Source organism: Pristis pectinata, chromosome 12, assembly GCF_009764475.1.
Source record: "Pristis pectinata isolate sPriPec2 chromosome 12, sPriPec2.1.pri, whole genome shotgun sequence".
In the NCBI taxonomy this organism is placed as follows: Eukaryota; Metazoa; Chordata; class Chondrichthyes; order Rhinopristiformes; family Pristidae; genus Pristis; species Pristis pectinata.
Window position 1 is genome coordinate 44,340,363 of NC_067416.1, and position 20,392 is coordinate 44,360,754.

Here is a 20,392-nt window from a genome sequence, read left to right on the forward strand (position 1 = left end):
AAGGGAACCGGAGGAGTAGGTCAGAGGAAGAAGGGGATGGGGAAAAGGCAGATCTGACAGGTAGAGAGGCTTTGAGGAAGGAGAAGCAGAGTACAGGCTACAAAAGTAGTAAGGTGGATGGGCTAAAGTGCATTTACTTGAATCTGAGAAGCATCAGGAACAAGGGAGATGAACTGAGAGCTTGGATAAATTTATGGGACTATGATATTGTGGCTATTACAGAGACATGGCTGACATCGGGGCAGGAATGGATATTAAATATTCCTGGTTTTCAGTGTTTTAAAAGGGATGGCGGGGGGAGAAGAGGAGGAGGGGTGGCGATACTGGTCAGGGACAGTATTACAGCTGCAGAAAGGGTAGATAATGTTGAAGGATCCTCTCCAGAGTCAATAAGAAAGCTTATAGGATGTTAGCTTTCATTAGTCGGGGGATCGAGTTTAAGAGCAGCGAAGTGATGATGCAGCTTTACAAAACTGATTGGGCCACACTTAGAGTACTGTGTCCAGTTCTGTTTGCCTCATTATAGGAAGGATGTGGAGGCGTTGGAAAGGGTGCAGAGGAGATTTACCAGGATGCTGCCTGGATTAGAGAGTATGGATTATGAGGAGAGACTAAAGGAGCTGGGGCTGTTCTCATTTAAGAGGAGTATGAGGGGAGACATGATTGTGGTATACAAGATATTGAGAGGAATAAATAGAGTGGACAGCCAGCGCCTCTTTATCAGGGCGCCAATGCTCAAAACAAGAGGACATGGCTTTAAGATAATGGGTAGGAAGTTCAAGGGAGATGTCAGAGGGAGGTTTTTCACCCAGAGAGTGGTTGGTGCATGAAATGCGCTGCCTGGGGTGGTGGTGAAAGCTGATACATTGGACAAGTTCAAGAGATTGTTATGTAAGCATATGGAGGAATTTAAAATAGAGTGAGATGTGGTAGAAAGGGCTTAGAGAGTCTTAGGCGAAGTTTAAAGGTCGGCACAACATCGTGGGCCGAATGGCCTGTATTGTGCTCTACTGTTCTATGATTCTATGATTTAAAAATAACAAGGCCCGTCTGACTGTAGCTTCGACCCTACACTGAAATCTACATCTGCCCACAGAATCATTTCAGCTCCTTGTTTGTGAAGCATCTATCTACCTCTGCCGTAAAAATAGTCAAAGACAATGATTCCGTCGCTGTTCAAGATCAACGGAAGTCCGGAGGACTCCTAGCTCGGATGACAGCAGCCCCAGATCACCATGCACGCAACAGCGCTTTCCGCCGCAGTCTTGAGCCAACAACCGGCCGCACTCCTTCCCCGACTCCCAGTCATTCGATTGTAGCATCACTTGGTTGGTAAAGTGTGTCTCCAAGCCAGTGCACTTTGGTTGCTGTAATTGTCCGCTACCAGCGCCTTTGATTGCTCCAGCAGAGCTGAATTGGGAACACAACAAATAGGGAGCGACAGATGCTGCGGGGGACTCGATGTTAACCAATGCCAGTTTTCCGACATATTTGGAACCGCAGCATCATAGAATCGTACAACATGGAAACAGACTATTCGACATAACTCGTTCACACCGACCAGTGGGCACTCTTCCATATTAATCCCACCACCCAGCACTTGGTCCATGACACTCTATGTCCAACAGTTTCAAGTGCGTATCTGGTCACTTCTTAAATGCTGTCAGCAGCCCAGCGCCGACCACTGTCACAGGCAGAAATGAGCTGTAGTCACGTTTAGGCTGAAATATGAATGGCTATCACTGAAGGACCCAGTGATCTCATTTGTTCCCCCTAGTATTGTTCAAATACAGAGGTGACTACAAGGGTTGGGGGTTGAAGTGTGACCTTTTTAGGTGATTTTTGGTGACGAATAATTTGATGGGCGTTCAGCTATATGCAAAATACTTCTGATAAATTGGTAAATTGGTTTATTATTGTCACATGTACAGTGAAAAACGTGTCTTGCATTCCGTCCATACAGATCAATTCATGACAACATTGCATTGGGGTAGTACAAGGCAAAAACAATACAGAGTGCAGAATAAAGTGTTACAGTACAGAGAAAGTGCAGTGCAGGTAGACACCAAGGTGCAAGGTCACAAACGAGGTATATTGTGAGGTCAAGGATCCATCTCATCTTACTAGGGAACCATTCAATAGTCTTATAACAACGGGATAGAAGCTGTCCTTGAGCCTAATTACACGTGCTTTCAGGCTTCTGATATTCAGTGAAGGCAGCAAGGTTCGATTTAGAAAGAGGTGCAAGTCGAAGGCTCCCTGAACTTGGAAAACAAGTAGATAAGATGGTAAAGAAGGCATACTTGCCTTTATCGGACGGGGTATTGAGTATAAAAGTCGAGAAGTCGTGTTGTGGCTATATACAACATTGATTACGCTATATTTACAGTATTCTGCTTAGTTCTGATCGTTGCTTCACAGAAAGGATAGAGAAGCTTTGGATAGGGTGCAGAAGAGGTACAGCAGAATGTTGTCTGGATAGAATGTTTTAGTTATAAGGAGAAGTTGGACAAACTTGAATTGGTTTTCTCTGGAGCATCGAAGGCTGAGGGACGACCTGATAGAAGAGCATAAAATTATGAGATACATAAAGAGGGTAGATAGTGACTTCTTCCAAGAGTAGAAATGTAAAATTCTACAAGGCGGGTGTTTAAGGTGGGAGAGGGGAAGTCTGAAGGAGATTTACGAAGCAAGATTTTCACACAGAACGGTGGGTGCTTGGAACGCGCTGTACGGCGAAGTGGTGGAAGCAGATACGATTGCAACGCTCAAAAGGCACATGAACAGGCAGGGAATGGAGAGATATGGACCATGTGCGGGCAGATGGGATTCGTTTGGACTGGCATCACCGTCGGCGCAAACATGTTGAGCGTAAGGGTCTGTTCTGTACAGTTCGACGTCCTATGTTCTGAAGGATAAGTTTGTGCAATGCCAAAGTACTGGATGATACGATTTTGTTGCCCTTCTTCATTTAAGGTCACGTGAAGCACACGTCTTATGAACTACAGTGATGAGTGTTTAATTTTATCAAAATCCCACATCATCGGGGTGTACATTTGCTCCAACAAAGAACCAGTGTACCCTTTCACGCTGAACTTGTGATGTCGTGAAGGGAGGGAAATTATGTTTTGATCCTCAAGCTTTTCCTGAATTTTCTGAGAATACTGCAGGAAACCAGTAATAGGCCAGAATGGAAGTAGGGTGGAGAATTAAATTGAGAGGTCTAAACATGAAGTTGCGAATTTAACAAATGTGTTCTGCAAAACGGTCGCTTAGTCGTTGGTTTCCTCAATGCAATGGTATCCACATGGTGAGCATTGAAGGCTGTAGAATAAGTTAGAGGCAGTTACACTTCCCTGCGTAATAGGCGAATATCCCATTCTTGCAGAGGACAGACGGCAGCTCTCGGATGTCTCTGCATACCAACCCCTGGACCATGACCCCACCAACAAACCCAGGCCACCGTTTCCCGCAATGTCTCAGATCTCATCACATCAGGAAATTTCACCTCCACACTCTCCAGCCTGAGAGTGCCCTAATCCCGCTCTTCCCACTCCATTTCTTACCAAAGATCCATAAACAGAACTAACACGAGGGGGCATAGTTTTAAAGTGATTGGAGGACGATATAAGGGGGATGTCAGAGGTAAGCTTTTTACACAAAGAGTGGTGGGTGCGTGGAACGCACTGCCGCCAAAGGTGGTGGAGGCAGATACATTAGGGACATTTAAGAGACTCCTAGATAGACACATGAATGATAAAGAAATGGAGGGCTATGTGAGAGGCAAGGGTTAGATAGATATTAGAGCAGGATAAAATGTCGGCACAACATCGTGGGCCGAATAGCCTGTACTGTGCTATAATGTTCTATCTTCAATGTTCAGTACTGCCCTGGTAGGACCATTGTTTCTGCCTGCTCTTGCCTGACTGCACTCACCTCATGTTCCACAACCCCCCACCCCCATCCCTCCCCCCCCCCCCCCCCACCACCCCCACACCCCCGGCCCAAGAGAAAAGAATTAGCTCTGCCGGATTTCGAGGCTGAAGTCCAATGAAAAACCTGTCGTTTTAATGAACAGGTGGCAGATGGAAAGAACGCAGGAAGTCCAAACACTTGCTGATATCCATGAACTCAGAGATTTACCAATAGTACCAAGGGTCAAACACCCAAGAGATTGCACTGCTGGCAGCCAGAAATGGAAATGATCTCATCAAAGGCAGAGAAGCAGTAAGCAATGATTGTAAGGAGCACTTTGGAAAACTCCTTAACCGTGACCTTGTCCTTGAAATGAGTCTCGTAAATCCATTCTACGGCATACTATTCAGTCTAACCTTGCCCTGATTCCTGGCCAATAAGAAGTCGAAGAACTATGAGGCCTCAGAAGCAGTCTGTACCCGTGTTTATGTTCTAAAACCTGGTGCAAAGAATCTCAATCACAACATTATAAGCTCGTGCCCTAATTCTGGAAACAGGAGGACGTGACAGAGGACATCAGAGATCTTCAAATCGTAGCTGTCCTCAAGAATGGAGATAAGTCCCATTGCAATCCCTGCAGAAGGGTCTCCCTGCTGTCTCCCACAGAGAAAGTCGTCTCCAAGATCCATGAATTGAAGAATGGATTCCATCTATCTGTAAGTATAATCTTCAGGTCAGCTGCAACAGAAATGCAGGAGCGACATCAATCACGGTACCTGCCATTTTGACCTTACAATCCCCAGGTTCTGTGGCTCACCCTCCATAGATTTGGCCGCCCCAGGTCATTGAATTCTATCTTTTGTCTCGTAATGGGCACAGAAGTCATAATCTAAACAAACGAATTCACAACAGACCCGAACCTGAGCAAACCAAGATGATCCAACCAACTTCAGGCCCAAATTACACTGAATTATATCGAATGGGCAGAAACATCATTGACATGCAGTACTCTGGAAACATATATTGTATTCGGAGCTTTGTCATGGAAAGAGATTACCAAGTGTACATAGGAAAAGTTGCAAAGATGTTCTCAAAGTCTTTTGAAAGAAGTGAAACATCACCCATTACCACTCAAAATGGAAAAGAGATATTCAGCTTGGCATTGGGAACCTCAAGCCCAATTGTAGAGATGGAGTGCACCATCTCTCAAGCTACGAAAGCGCCGTCCTGTCCCATTTGTGGCAATTTGAAAATCCCAAACTGGCCTCAAGCCACGGAATGATCACAAGTCATTTACAATCCTGAAGAGCTGCCAAGATGCAAACATATCAAATTCAAACCTTAAAAATTTCCAAAAATATTCCCAATCGTTGATGTCGAGGATCTTGCTTGATAATTATGGTTTACTTTGCACTCATAACATCAGTTAAACTGCTGCTCTCAACAAATTCCATAAATCCTTCAGATAAATAGCACAAAGGTATAGGATATTATAATAACATGTTACTACCTATACGAGGTTTATTTCTATTGTATTTCATGCAATACGTTAATATATATGTTTTAACTAATTTTTATTTCATTGTCCGTAAAGAGTTTAGACAATTGTTTAAATTTGTGTCACTTTTTCCTTTTTGGTTTACTGCCTGAATATTCTTGACATCGTGATTTCTGGTGCCATTTCAACTGCTGCCAGTGACAATCAAAGTTATACAGAGGAGTTTACATTTTAGTGAATTTTTTCAAGGTCAATAGCAAAGCCAAAGTGTTTGCCCATGATCTGTTCATTTGATATTTTAAGCATGAACGTGGGATCGGCATGGTTATTTATCATTTAACAAAAGATTGGCCTTCCAGACCAGTATGATGAGAAATTTATTGAGACCAAGGGAGTTGTAAATGCAGAGAATCCTTACAGTTGATTATATTTGAGGAGTGAGATTACCAGCGTTGCGAACTATGGGTAAGGCAGGAAAGGAAGAAGACCCAAAAGATTAGGCACTAAGTCATTATATAATGGCGTGTTATATTGGTGGTATAATCTTCTCTTTCTCTCTTCTTATTCTCTTAAATAAATCTCTCCTTTTCTTTTGTTTTTGACGCTGATCTATTTCTTCGATCATGCTTTTTGTTATTTGTTCCACTGATTCCCAATGTGTTTCAGTATCAATTTTTATTTGTTCATTGCACAAGGAAGAAAATTAAAAGGCACTTGTTTGAGTTAATTCCTCATCCCTCCAGATAGCGTCTCTGTGACTACTGTCCGGGAGCGCTTACATCAAACATAATGAAGTGCTTTGAGAGGTTGGTTTTGACGTCATCAACTCCTGTCTCAAAGATGACCTGGATCCGTTTCAATTTGCCTACCTCCACAACAGGTCAACAGCAGATGCGATTTCTCTGGTTCTTGACTCAGCTCTGGACCATCTGGACAACAGGAATACATACTGCTGTTCAGTGACTCCAGTTTGACGCTCAACACAACCATCTCATCCAACGGTATCAGCAATATTCAATACCTGGTCCTCTGTACCTCCTTCTACAACTGTATCCTCGATGTCATCATTGGCAGACCTGAATCAGTGAGAATTGGTAACAACATCTCCTCCTTACTGATAATTGTCAGAGGTGAATCTCGAGTCTGTGTGTTTAGCTCCCTACTCTACTCCCTATACACATGTGACTGTGTGGCTAAGCACAACACCTATGTCACATACAAACTGGCTGATGACACCACTGTTGACGGATAAATCACAGGTGGTGATGAGTCAGTGTACAGGAGGGAGATAGGACACATGGTGGAGTGCTGCCACAACAAACTCTCGCTCAACATCACTGAAACTAAAGAACTGATTGTTGAGTACAGGAAGGGGAAGGAGGGCGAACATGTGTTGGTCTACATTGGTGGATAAGCGGTGGTGAGGGTCAGCAGATTTAAATCCCTGTGTGTTAACATATCGGATGACCTGTGGTGGTCCCTGCATGTAGATGCGATCACAAGGATAGTTCACTGCTGTCTTTACTTTCTTAAAAGATTAAAGAGGTTTGGCAAGTCATCAAATACCATATCAAATGTCTACAGATGTACTGTTGAAATATCCTGGCTAGTTGCACTATGGTCTGGTATGGCAATTTGAATGAACGTAAGAAGCTGCAGAGAGTAGTGGACTCTGCCTAATACACACAAACATCATAGGAGGTCAGGAGCGAACCTCGGTCACTGGAGTGGTGAGGCAGCAGTAGCACCAACCGCTCTGCGACCAGGCATAGGCTGGCCATGTAGGCGAATCCTCTGCAAAACAGCAACTCCCTAAATATCGTGGACAACTTTCACTGGCATATAAGCGAGACAAATAAAATTAGCCAAGATAGCTCATGAGGATGATAACGAGAGGATTAATTAATCATCTCATAACAAAAGTTCCCGTGGGGAAGAATGATAGAATTTCGGAGGATGAAGTAAGAAACTTAGGTATGAAACATGTTTAAAACTCCAATAAAGGCACTTACATAGGAAAGTTGGCAAAGCTGGCTAATGTGAACTGGGAAAATAGATTAAACAGATAAGTAAGGGAAAACATTTAAGGTGAGAAATCCTGATTCTTAATGAAGATACATTCCACTGAGAAATAATGAGTAAATGAGAAGAATTGTTCATTTGTGGCTAATTAAGAAAGAGTAATGAAGAAGGCATATGGCATATGTCGGGGCATAGAATATAAGAGATGGGCCTTCATTTCCAATTTTATAAAACGCTGATTAGACCACATTTGGAGTATTATTCGCAGATCTGGTTGCCACCCTATCAAGTGGAGATAGTTCCACGGGAAAAGGAGCAGAGGATATTCACTGGGATGTTGCTTGGATTGGAGGTCTTCAGTTATGGGAGAAATTGGTTAAGCTGGCCTTGTTTTCCCCCGGAGTGAAGGAAGTTGAGGGATGATTTCATCGAGGAATGTAAAATTATCGGAGGCATAGATAGGGTATATAGTCAGAATATTCTACCGGAGGTAGTGATATGTAAGACAAGAGGGGTGAGAGGAAGGAGTTTTAAAGGGAAATTTGAGTAGAAAGTTTTTATACGGTGAGGTGGTTGATATGGTGAGGTCGTTGCCTGAGGTGATGGTGAAATCAGGTACAATCACCGCATTTAAGCTACATTTAGACGGGCACTTGAATTGGCGAGGCATAAAAGGATACAAAAGAGACTGACGACGCTAGGATCTGGAACAAAAAGTAACAGGAGGCTGGAAGAACTCAGCGGGTCAAACAGCATCTGTGGAGGCAAAACCTTTCGGCTCGAGACCCTGCGTCAAGACATACGAGCCTGATACGGGCAAATAGAACTAGTGTAGCTGGGCAAAGGGATCAGCACAGACATGGCAGCCCATTTCTGTGCTGCACTACACTATGTCTCTACCATTCTTAAAAGTAGTATCAAACTGGAAGAAAGGATGTACAATATGAAAATTAGTGCATGACTAGAAGTAATAAAAGGGAAACTAAATTTAGAGTGTAAGCCTACAAGAAATATGAAAAGGGAACTTGTACATGCATATAAAAAAGTAGTTACAGTAAACGTTGGTCTCTTAGAAGATGGGACTGGGGAATTGATTCTGGAAAATAGATAGCTGACTTCAAGCAGAAGAGGCTGAATGCACACGAATCATACAGAATTCAGGGGCAAAATTAAGAGGGAATTTCAAACAATCACTATCATCAATGGGAAAAAGGCGCCAGACAGAAATAATAGTCAAGAGTGAAAAGTCTTATTTACCCGATATCCTGCAACATAAGATCTTAAAGGAAGTTATTGTAAGGATAATGGATCCATTCATTGTGATCTTTAAAAAATGTCTGAGTACCAAAATGGTCTCAAAAGATTAGATGCAGCTTCGCATCCCAACAAAGGAGAGATTGCCAACTAAGGGTGGGGGGGGGGGGGCAAGGAACAATTACGCCACACAAGTGCCAGGCAATGAATATCTCCACTAACAGAAGTCTACCCTTGATATTCAATTTCATTACCGTTACTGAGTCTTGTCGCATCAGCATCCCATGGATTATCATAGGCCAGAAACGGGACTAGTCTAAAAAACCACCCTCCTCAAGCCTTCCTTGCTATCATTCTGCTCTCATTCCTGCTGGGGGGGGGGGGGTGTCCACTGTTTTCCCTTTATTTTTCAGCAACATTGAGTCCCTTGGTGTTAGCTGAAGCATTGGGTACTTGAAGGTTAAAGTCATCTAACCAACCCAATAATATATGTATGGGCGTGCCAGTTCCTGCAGCTCTTTGTCCTAAATTATGGTAACGATGCCTTGGACACATTTATTTTTGTACGTTATTGGATTGGGAGCTTTGTTGTCAAAGCCAGAATGCCATGCCCAAGATTTGCTTCTTGACCTACCATAACCTTTGTGATAAAGGTGCTCCCACAGTCCTGTTGCTTGGGACGTTCCAGCATTTTGAACCAATGACAATGAGGGAATGGCCAATATAACTCAAATTCATGATGGTTCGTAACTTGAAGGACCTGATGGTGTTGGTGTCCCCGTCCACTTTCTCCCTCTGGTTGGTGGAGATCATGGCTTTGGGGGGTTGTCAATAAGTACAACGTTCCAGATGGTCCATATTTCTGAGGGGGAAAGGGGAAATGGTGGGTCTTTTATGACAAGAGAACCAAGAACAAAGCAGGCACGGTAGCGTAACGCTATTACAGCGCCAGCGACCCAGGTTCAAATCCGGCCACTGTCTGTGAGGAGTTTGTACGTTCTCCCCGTGTCTGCGTGGGTTTTCTCCGGGTGCTCCGGTTTCCTCCCACATTCCAAAGACGTACAGGTTAGGAAGTTGTGGGCATGGTATGTTGGCGCTGGAAGCGTGGCGACAGTTGCGGGCTGCCCCCAGAATACTCTACGTAAAAGATGCATTTCACTGTGTGTTTCGATGTACACGTGACTAATAAAGATATTTTATTTTAGTCCAGCTATGTTAGAGCACATCAAGAGCTGGGTATCCTGGCAGGTGAATCACTTCAGCAAGGCACGTCAGGAGTGTGTCTGGACGAGTACATCTCCAGGAGCATTCAAGAAGCTCATTACCATCAGGGGCTAGCAACCTGTCCATCATCCTAAATATTCACTCACTTTGCAATTCGAGCACCATGACTGCAGTCTGTGTCTGTATTGTTCAACCATAGAACCTCGCAACAATTACTTTCTCAATGAGTCCACGATTCTGCCCCCCAAAACATTGTCTATTACTGTTTTTTTTAAATTCTACCCTGAACTGTCATGTCATTGTTTCCTTCCCTTTCATGCCATCCACCTTCTAATTTCATGGCATTTAGTTATGAATAGATCTTTCACTTTCAACATAATGCAATTCAGATTTAAACATATATGATGAGATTGCTCAAACATTATGGAGAATTAAATGACATAATTTGTTTTTTCAAGTAAATGTGACTAATGGAACTTCTCGGCATCTGATTGCCCCCTTGGAGGTTACCACCGAATACTAATAAAGGACGGCATGAATGTTTCACAAAACAGCTGCCGGTACAGCTGACTGCAAGAAGGACCAGTAATTCTTTCAGAGAATGCCTCAGGCTCAAACCAGTCCTTTGTACGCTATTTACTATCCTGTTTTCGCAGCTGTGGGTATTCCGGGTGAGTTATTATGGCAAGTTATTACTTAGCTAAACAACTGTGGTCGTCTGGTGGTATCGCAAGCGACTGTTGGGACAAGTTTACGGAAACCAATTCTTGGTTTATAACAAAACTGGGGAGAGGCTGAAATTCGTAACTTCTAAAAGTTTCCTATCAGTGGCGCATACTATTCTGAGGCTACGCACGTCTATACATATGTGAAACATATGATGCATTCGTTATCTGCAGTTTTCCTTTGTCGCCTGGATTTTCGAAAATCCGGCTCTGGATTAGTTGATTTCGGCTGTACATTTGAAACGTTGTACAGTCCGAATGCAGGGTCTCGACCCGAAATGTCAATGATACCTTTTCCCTAGCAGATGCTGTTGGATCCGGTGTGTTTCTCCAACAGTTTTTTTTTCGTTTTTTTACTTCGGATTCCAGCATCTGCAGTCTCTTATGTCTCCGAAACATTGTCTCTTCTTTCCAAGATTTCAACTGAAGTACTGTTTATTGCACTTTCCATTCATCGGGGTTTAAAGCATTTGTTGCTATGATTTGTTATTTGTTTCGTTTAATGTAATGTCACTGATGGCTGGGTGTCTGTTCTACCCAGATTGTTCGGCAAATGTACGTTGCTGTTGCTGTAGACGTCTGTTTCAAATGAAATTGGCCAGAATTCTGGTGGAAGCATAGAAACATAGAAACATAGAAAAACTACAGCAGAATTCAGGCCATTCGGCCCACAAAGCTGTGCCGAACATGTCTCTACCCTAGAAATTACTAGGCTTACTCACAGCCCTCTTTTTTGCTCAGCTCCATGTACCTATCTAACAGTCTCTTGAAAGACCCTATCGTATCCGCCTCCACCACCGTTGCCGGCAGCCCATTCCAAGCACTCACCACTTTCTGAGTGAAACACTTACCCCTGACATCTCCTCTATATCTACTCCTCAGCACCTTAAACCTATGTCCTCCTGTGGCCACCAATTCAGCCCTGGGGAAAAGCTCTGACTATCTACCCTATCAATACCTCTCATCATCTTATATACGTATATCAGGTCCCACCTCATCCTCCGTCTCTCCAAGGAGAGAAGGTCAAGTTCCGTCAACCTGCTTTCATAAGGCACGCACTGAATTCCAGGCAGCATCCTTGTAAATCTCCTCTGCACCCTCTCTATGGCTTCCACATCTTTCCTGTAGTGAGGCGACCAGAACTGAGCACAATACTCCAAGTGGAGTATGACCAGGGACCTATACAGCTGCAACAATACCTCACGGCACCTAAATTCTATTCCATACGCCTTCCTAACCACAGAGTCAACCTGCACGGCCGCTTTGAGCGTCCTATGGACTCGGACCCCAAGATCCCTCTGATCCTCCACACTGCCAAGAGTCCTACCATTAAGACTATATTCCTCCAACATATTTGACCTACAAAATGAACCACTTCACACTTATCTGGGTTGAACTGCATCTGCCACATCTCAGCCCAACTCTGCATCCTATCTATGTCCCTCTGTAACCTCTAACAGCCCTCCAAACTACCCACAGCACCCCCAACCTTAGTGTCATCCGCAAACCTACTAACCCACCCCTCCATTTCCTCACCCAGGTCGTTTATAAAAATCACAAAGAGTGAGGGTCCTAGAAGGGATCCCTGAGGTACACCACTGGTCACCGAATTCCACTCAGAAAACGACCCTTCAACAACCACTCTTTGCCTTCTGTGGGCAAGCCAGTTCTGGATCCACACTGCAATGTCCCCTTGGATCCCATGTCTCCTCACCTTCTCCTTAAGCCTCGCATGGGGTACTTTATCAGACGCCTTGCTGAAATCCATATACACTACATCTACTGCTCTCCCTTCATCGATGTACTTAGTCACATCCTCAAAAAATTCAATCAGGCTCGTAAGGCAGGACCTGCCCTCAACAAAGCCATGCTGACTATTCCTAATCATATTATCCCTCTCCAAATGGTCATAAATCCTGCCTCTCAGGATCTTCTCCATCAGTTTACCAACTACTGAGGTAAGACTCACTGGTCTATAATTCCCTGGGCTACCTTACACTCCCCTTCTTGAATAAGGGAACAACCCTCCAATCTTCTGGAACCTCCCCAGTCTCCATCGATGATGCAAAGATCATCGTCAGAGGCTCTGTAATCTCCTTTCTCACTTCCCACAGCAACCTGGGGTACATCTTAACAGGTCCCGGCAACTTATCTAACTTGATGCTTCCCTAAAGTTTCAAGACCACCACTTTTCTAATATCTACATGCTCAAGCCTTTCAGGCCACTGCAAGTCCCCACTACAATCCCCAATATCTTTAATCGTGGTGAATACTGATGTAAGGTATTCATTAAGTCCCTCCGCTATTTCTTCTGGATCCATACACACTTCCCCACTACTGCACTTGATAGGCCCTATCCTTTCGCATCTCATCCTCTTACTCATCACATACTTGTGGAACGCCTTGGGGTTTTCCTTAATCCTGCCCGCCAAGGCCTTCTCATGTCCCCTTCCAGCTCTGCTAATCTCTTTCTTGTTCCTTCCTTTTAGCCTTGTACTCCTCCAGATCTCTAATATTACCTAACTCTCTGTACCTTTTGTATGCTTTTCTTTTCCTTTTGACTAGATTTATTATAGCCTTCTTACACCACGGTTCCTGTATCCTATCATGACTCCCCTGTCTCATCGGAACATGTCTATGCAGAGCTCCACACAAATACCCCCTGAATATTTGCCACATATCTTCCGTACTTTTACCAGAAAACATCTGTTCCTAATTTAATCTTCCAATTTCCTGCCTGAGAGCCTCATAATTCCCTTTACTCCAAGTAAACACCTTTCTTGCCTGTCTGTTCCTATCCCTTTCCAGTGCTAACGTAAAGGAGATAGAATTATGATCACTATCACCAAAATGTTCACCCACTGAGAGATCTGACACTTGACCAGGTTCATTTCCCAATATCAAATCAAGCACAGCCTCTCCACTTGTATGTCTATCTACATACTGTGTCAAGAACCCTTCCTGAACACACCTAACAAATTCCACCCCATCTAAACTCCTCACTGTCTGGAGATGCCAATCGATGTTTGGGAAATTAAAATCCCCCATCACAACAACTCTGTTATTATCACGCCTTTCTAGGATCTGCTTCCCTATCTGCTCCTCAATAACCCTATCACTATTGGGCGGCCTATAAGAAACACCCAGCACAGTTATCGACCCCTTCCTGTTCCTAACCTCCACCCACAGAGACTCCGTAGACAATCCCTCCACAACGTCCACCTCTTCGCTGTGACACTATCTCTGATCAACAGTGCCACTCCCCCACCTCTCTTGCCTCCCTCCCTGTCCTTCCTGAAGCATCTAAAACCTGGCACTTGAATCAACCATTCCAGCGCCGGAGCCATCCAAGTCTCCGTAATGGCCACCACATCATAGATCCAAGTATCGATCCAAGCTCTAAGCTCATCCGCCTTGTTCACAACACTCCTTGCGTTAAAATAGACACATCTCAAGCCTGTCTGAACACGTCCCTTCTCTATCACCTGCCTATGGTACTTACACCTAGACTCCTCTATTTGAGAGCCAAGCACCTCTTCCCCAGTCTCTGCAGTACGGATCCCACCCCCCAACAATTCTAGCTTAACCTCTGCCCAGTAGCCTTAGCAAACCTCCCCGCCAGTATGTTGTTCCCCCTGGGATTCAAGTGCAACCCGTCCTCTTTGAACAGGTCATACCTGCTCCATAAGAGGCCCCAATGATCCAGAAAACCGAATCCCTGTTCCTTACTCCAATCCCTCAACCACGCATTTAACCTCCTCCTCATTCTGTTCTCCACTGTCGCTTAGCACAGGCAGTAGTCCGGAAATTACTACCTTTGAGGTCCTGTTTCTCAACTTCCTTCCTAATTCTCTATAGTCTCTTTTCAGGACCTCATTCCTTTCCCTACCTATGGAAATGGTGATAAATTATGATTATTTTCCATTTTCCTCCTCGTGCTGTTGAGTTGCTGAAGATGTTGTAACATAACCAAAGAGATGTTTTTTCTTGTGCCCAAAATTCTTTATTCCAAATTTAGTTATAATTTATCAGAAATCTTAGCCTAAACAATAAAGAGCAATGCCCATTTTCTTCAATCGACAGAACCCTCAGTTTGGATCTTTGGTCACTGGGGTGTTCATTTTCATTCCTCAACCTCAGCCTTGGCTTCCATTATGATGGTACTGCCGCATGTTAAAATTCCCATTAATTGACGACGTCGAATTGTATGCTCCTCAACAACCCTCCTTCCTCCAAGGTAACGAGGAACTGAATTGTAGGTGAATCTCGATGTTGTTTGTACGACATACTTTAGGGTTTATGACTGAGGCTGGCCACCTTTTATTCCTCAGAACTTCGTCGAATCTCTATCCGTATGGATCTTCTCTCCAGAGGCGTTCCTCACTTGTTTTCATCCGACTGGTTCTCTGCATCCGCACTGTCGCCTGTCTGACGCTGCACCAGAAGCTACTTTTATGTACCGCGCTGTTTAATTCCGCCGGTCAGCGCATTTTCTTTCATCGGAGATCAACTCTATTGATTACACTGAACCTGGTGATCACTTTGATATAGTTCCGTTTCTCAGTTTTCTGTTTTCCGGTCCACTTGGGAACTTAATCAGACGTAAATGTGTTTTAAATTGCGTCATATTTTCTTTGAGTTAGGTCGGAGGTAGAATACTGTGCTAGTTTTAGGTTTCCCACTCGAAACGAGGCCAAGAGACTGGAGATGTTGTACTCAGTGACGGAGAGCTTCCGCTGAGGAAGGGACCAGCGAAACCGGGGAAACAAATTCAGGGCAAATTAAAAAAAATGCTATCGCTGCCGCTCAGTAAAACATTACAATACTCGCCAGCATTCCAAGAAGCAAGAGAGGAGTTAAAAGAACGAAAAAAAGAGGAGGAAATTCTATCATCAAGCCCAATACATTGTCCCTGAAACCCCTTCAGTTTACCACGAATCTCATTGGAATATTGATGACACTTGGAATTTCAAAGTAAACGAAATATAAGCATAATTGTGATTCGAAATTTCTGGAAATTCTACTCTAGAAGTTTATTCAAATACATTTTAGGAGATAAGGTCAGCTGTGATTGTATCATTATATTTTCAAAGCTGGCGACAACTGCTCCAATATCTGATCATGTATTTCCTTGCTATTTTTCTCTCTCGATCTAAACAGCGAACCTTTTGTCCATTGTGATCTTGCCCCAGGGAAAGTGCGGTCTCTCCAAGTGTATCACTCGGTATTTGGTGTCGATGGCCGTCACGGACCTCCTGGTTGTTGTCACCGCTTTGATCTTGAATCCAATCAACGGTATTTACATGCCGGTGAGTTTCCTGTCCATCACTCCCGTCTGCAGTATGAGCACCGTGATCATTTATTCATCCAGGGACTGCTCCGTCTGGTTAACGGTCGCTTTCACCTTCGATCGATTTGTAGCCATTTGTTGCCAGAATTTGAAAACCAAATACTGCACCGGCAAAACTGCGCGTGTGGTCATATGCGTGGTTTGCGCAATGGGGTGCTTAAAAAACATTCCCTGGTACTTTGTATATGAACCCCTGTATGTGATTAACGATGTACCCTGGTTTTGCAGAATTAAGTTATTATTTTATGCTTCCTTTGCATGGACAGCTTTCGATTGGTTCGATCGTGTTTTAACTCCTTGCATCCCGTTCCTCCTCATTGTGCTGTTCAATGCACTGACAGTCAGGTTCATTCTGGCTGCCAGTAGAGCCCGCAGGAGACTCAGGGCTTCTAACAATGGGGAGAGGCAGAATGACCCAGAGATGGAGAGCCGCAAAAAGTCCATACTATTACTTTTTATTATATCGGGAAACTTCATCCTGTTATGGACGACCTACGTCGTGAATGTTGTATATGTGCGGTTTACAGACGGTTCTTACTTCACTGGTTTTAATTTCAATGACCCCAAGTTTATCTTGGAAGAAAGTGGAAACATGCTGCTTCTTTTGAGCTGCTGCATTAACACGGGCACGTACGCAATGACCCAGAGTAAGTTCAGAGAGGAGTTGAAGAGGCTCATGAAATACCCACTGTCTGTCATTATGACATTATGTAAATAATGGGTGTTCCAAAACACCTCAAAACTAGGTCATATCCCATTTTCTATCATTTCCCGGTATCCCTCTTCCACATCCCTTCGTTGTCAGAGCTCGGCTCTAAAATGAATATCTTTAAGCCAATTTTTTTTTGTCAGTAATTCCTCCCTTGGGCTGCTGACTTCAGGGGCAGGTGATAGATCCACCTCACATTTATTTTATGCTTGAGGTCTCCTTCCTTGTTGGCGATTGAATCCCAAATATCTTCCGGCCTTTATTTCCTTTTCTCTGCATGAGCTATGCCTAATTTGTACATCCTCAGATTCCAAGTGACCTCATCTTTAATTTGACCGATCGAAGAGCCTTGCTGTTCTCTTGCCTGCTTACCAGCGCTGCATATGTGCTGCGGCCGCTTCCCCGCGCCGCTGCAGGCTGCATTCAGGCAACTGTGTGCTTTGACGTCTGCAGTTAATGGGAGGAGCTTGTCGCCAAGTGTACAGCGGACGCCCTTCCATCGCAGTTGAGCGCAAAATTCTGGGCAATGGTCAGGTTCTTCCACGAAGAGTGGAAATATATTGGCCGTGGTAGGTCGAGTACCCCTTCTTTCCAAGACATGTACTTTGCTGCGGCCGATGTTTCTCCCAGAAACCATTGCTGCCACATTTCAGTGACTTTGGTCCCTGCAGCACTGGAACATATGACATGGAGCAACACAGAAACAGACCCTTCGGCCCACGATGTTGCGCCGAACTAACTAAACTAGTAATTAAACGCCTACGCAAACCAGTCACTTCTGCCTACACGTCCATATCCCTCCATTCTCCGTGCCGATCTAACAGCCTCATAGACGCATGTAGAGACACAAGAGACTGCAGATGCGAGATTATGGAGCAATACAAAAAGCACCGGAGGAACTCAGCGGGTCAGGCAGCATCAATGGAGGGAAATGGACAGTCGGCGTTTCCATTTTCCTCCATAGATGCTAGCTGTCCCGTTGAGTTCCTCCAGAGCCTTTTGTGTTGCTTAAAAGCCTGTATCGTATTCGCCTCCACTACCACCCCGGCAGCGTATTCCAGGCACTCGCCACTCTCTGTGGAAAAACTTAACCTGCATATCTTCTTTGAACTTACCCCCTCTAACCTTAAATGCATTAGATATCGTGCATCTGGAGACAGCGGGCAATGACACTGCGAACATGCAGGTTTCTGGCAGCAGCATTGATTATTGACCACACTTCTGGCAGTTCACCCTCAATACGTTCTGTCATGCATTGTTTATTGCTAGTTTTAGTGGAATAGGTATGCAGAATTACACCCAATGCCTCCACATGGCTTCAGCCATGTTTGATAAGCACTTTAGATCGGCAACAGCACAGTTTTCACCAATGCAGCTCTATAAACCCAGAGGCCTTCATATTCCTTTAAAGGCCACCTGGACCCGTAAGTAACACCCTTTACAATCTATAAATCTGAATCACTTGCTTTACTCTATGTTGATGGAAATGTTACAGAGTTCTATTGTAATGGACAGTCTTTTCACAGTTTGCCTTGAATTCTTTCATTGTTCCCCTTTGAAATTTCAAAAACGTTTCGATTTACACGGCCGGATTTTGCATTACGTTACCATCACTATGGCCGATGTTAAATTTCGCCCAAATTCTAAGCCGAGCGCCAATACACTTAAGGACACGCCTTCTAGTTTCCAAGTTATCCTGACAATGGTTGAAAAAATGACCAGAAAAGCTGGCAGTAGTCAGTTGGACGAGGAAGCGGAAGGAATTTCGTGACTTGTCTTTCTCAGTCAAATCTTTACAACTGATTGTTAACTGAAAGTTTAGCTTTAGTTATCACTGCTAATCCGGCTATGTGAATTTGACTCCAAAATAGGCGACAATGAATATGCTGTCCGTTTATATTCTCCAACTCCCTTTCCAGCTGGTCACCTGCATTGATCCTGCGGCCCCATTAATCTTTTACGACACAGCGAGACAAATCGAGTCCACATGTCGCTGCCTCAGATTGCGTGAGGCGAAATGTTCGGCTATAAGGCCCCTATTCCTCTCCACCCCGACGGCTTTTCATAAAACATGCCGTCAAAGGCCTTTTCAGCTGCTTCTAAATGTCTGGTGGAGATATTTTAAAAGTTGAAATAAATTTAAATTATTTCAAAGTAGAAGTTACTAAAACGATTTAAGTCACATTTAACTGGGATAACTTATTGTGCAATGAGTATGGTATGTAAAAAGTAGGGGAGTTTTGATGCAACTTTACAGAATGCTGGTGAGGCCACATCTGGAGTACGGTCTCCATATTTAAGGAAGTATGTGCTTACACTGGAGATGGTGCAGAGAAGGTTTACCAAGTTGATTTATGGGAAGACGAAGTTGACCTATGAAGAAACGTTGAACAGGTTGGGCTTCTGCCCATTAGAATCTGGAGTAATGACAAGGATCGTATTGAAACGTATAAAATTCTGAGGGGGATTGACAGGATGGTGTTCAGAGGATGGTTGCTTTGGCGGGGATATCTGGAACCAGTTTGAGAATAAGGGGCCACCCATTTCGGATGAAGATAAGGAGGAATTTCTTCATTTGGAGGTCGTCAATCTTTGGCATTCTCAACCCTAGAGAGCTACGGAGGCGAAGTCATTCAATCGATTTAAGGTGGGAAATTGACATAGTATACCCACACGCATTGACAACTACAGGGATCATTGCGTGTGGGTATGCTATAACTATGATCTTATTCAATTGTGGAGCTGGCTCAGAGCATTTTGCCTCCTCCTGCTCCTCTTTCATATGATCTAACGTTCACATGTTTCAATTGCGGAAAAAATGTTTATCTTCATTTACCTTTCCCATTATGTCAGCGAAATGAACCGGGTGCAGCCATCTATACTTGTCCTGCTGGTGTAAGGCTGACAGGTCGGATACTGAGAATATCCGGCGCCTCAGCTGCGCCCAACCGTGTTCTGCCCTTAAACTCAGCGGGCAAATGTGCCCGTGTCAGACTCCATGGACGTTCGCGACTTCAATGCTGCTACGCGGAACTCAGGAACCTGTGAGGAAGTGGCAGAGGCGAGTACAATTATAACGTTTCAAAGACATTTGAACCGGTATACGGATAGGAACTTTTTCGTGGGATTTGGGCCAAATGTAGGCAAATGGGACCAGCTCAGGTAGCAACTTGTTCAGAAGGGCCTGTTTCCATGCTGTATGTATATTTCCCCAGTGAAGGGGAATCAAAAACTGGAGGGCACAGGTTTAAGTTGAGAGGCAAAACATTTAAAGGGGAACTGATGGTCAATTTCTTAACAGAGTGTAGTGCGTTTGTGGAACGAGCTGCCAGAGAAAGTGGTAGAAGTGGGTACTAAAACAACATTTGAGAGACATTTGGACAGGTACATGGATAGGAAAGGTTTAGAGGGATATGGACCAAACACGGGGTAGTGGGACCAGCTTAAATAGGCGTCTTGGTCAGCATGGATGAGTTGGGCTGAAGGGGATGCTCTTTGACTCTAACTTTGCAGATGACACCAAAATTGGTGGTATCATTGACAATGAAGAAGGTTATCTAAAATTATGATAGGACATAGATCAAATTGGAAAGTGGAAAGTGCTGCTGTTTGGCAAGATCAATCAGACCTGGACCTACACAGTGAATGGCTGGGCCGTGGAGAGTGTTGTAGAACAGAGAGGCAGACGGGTACAA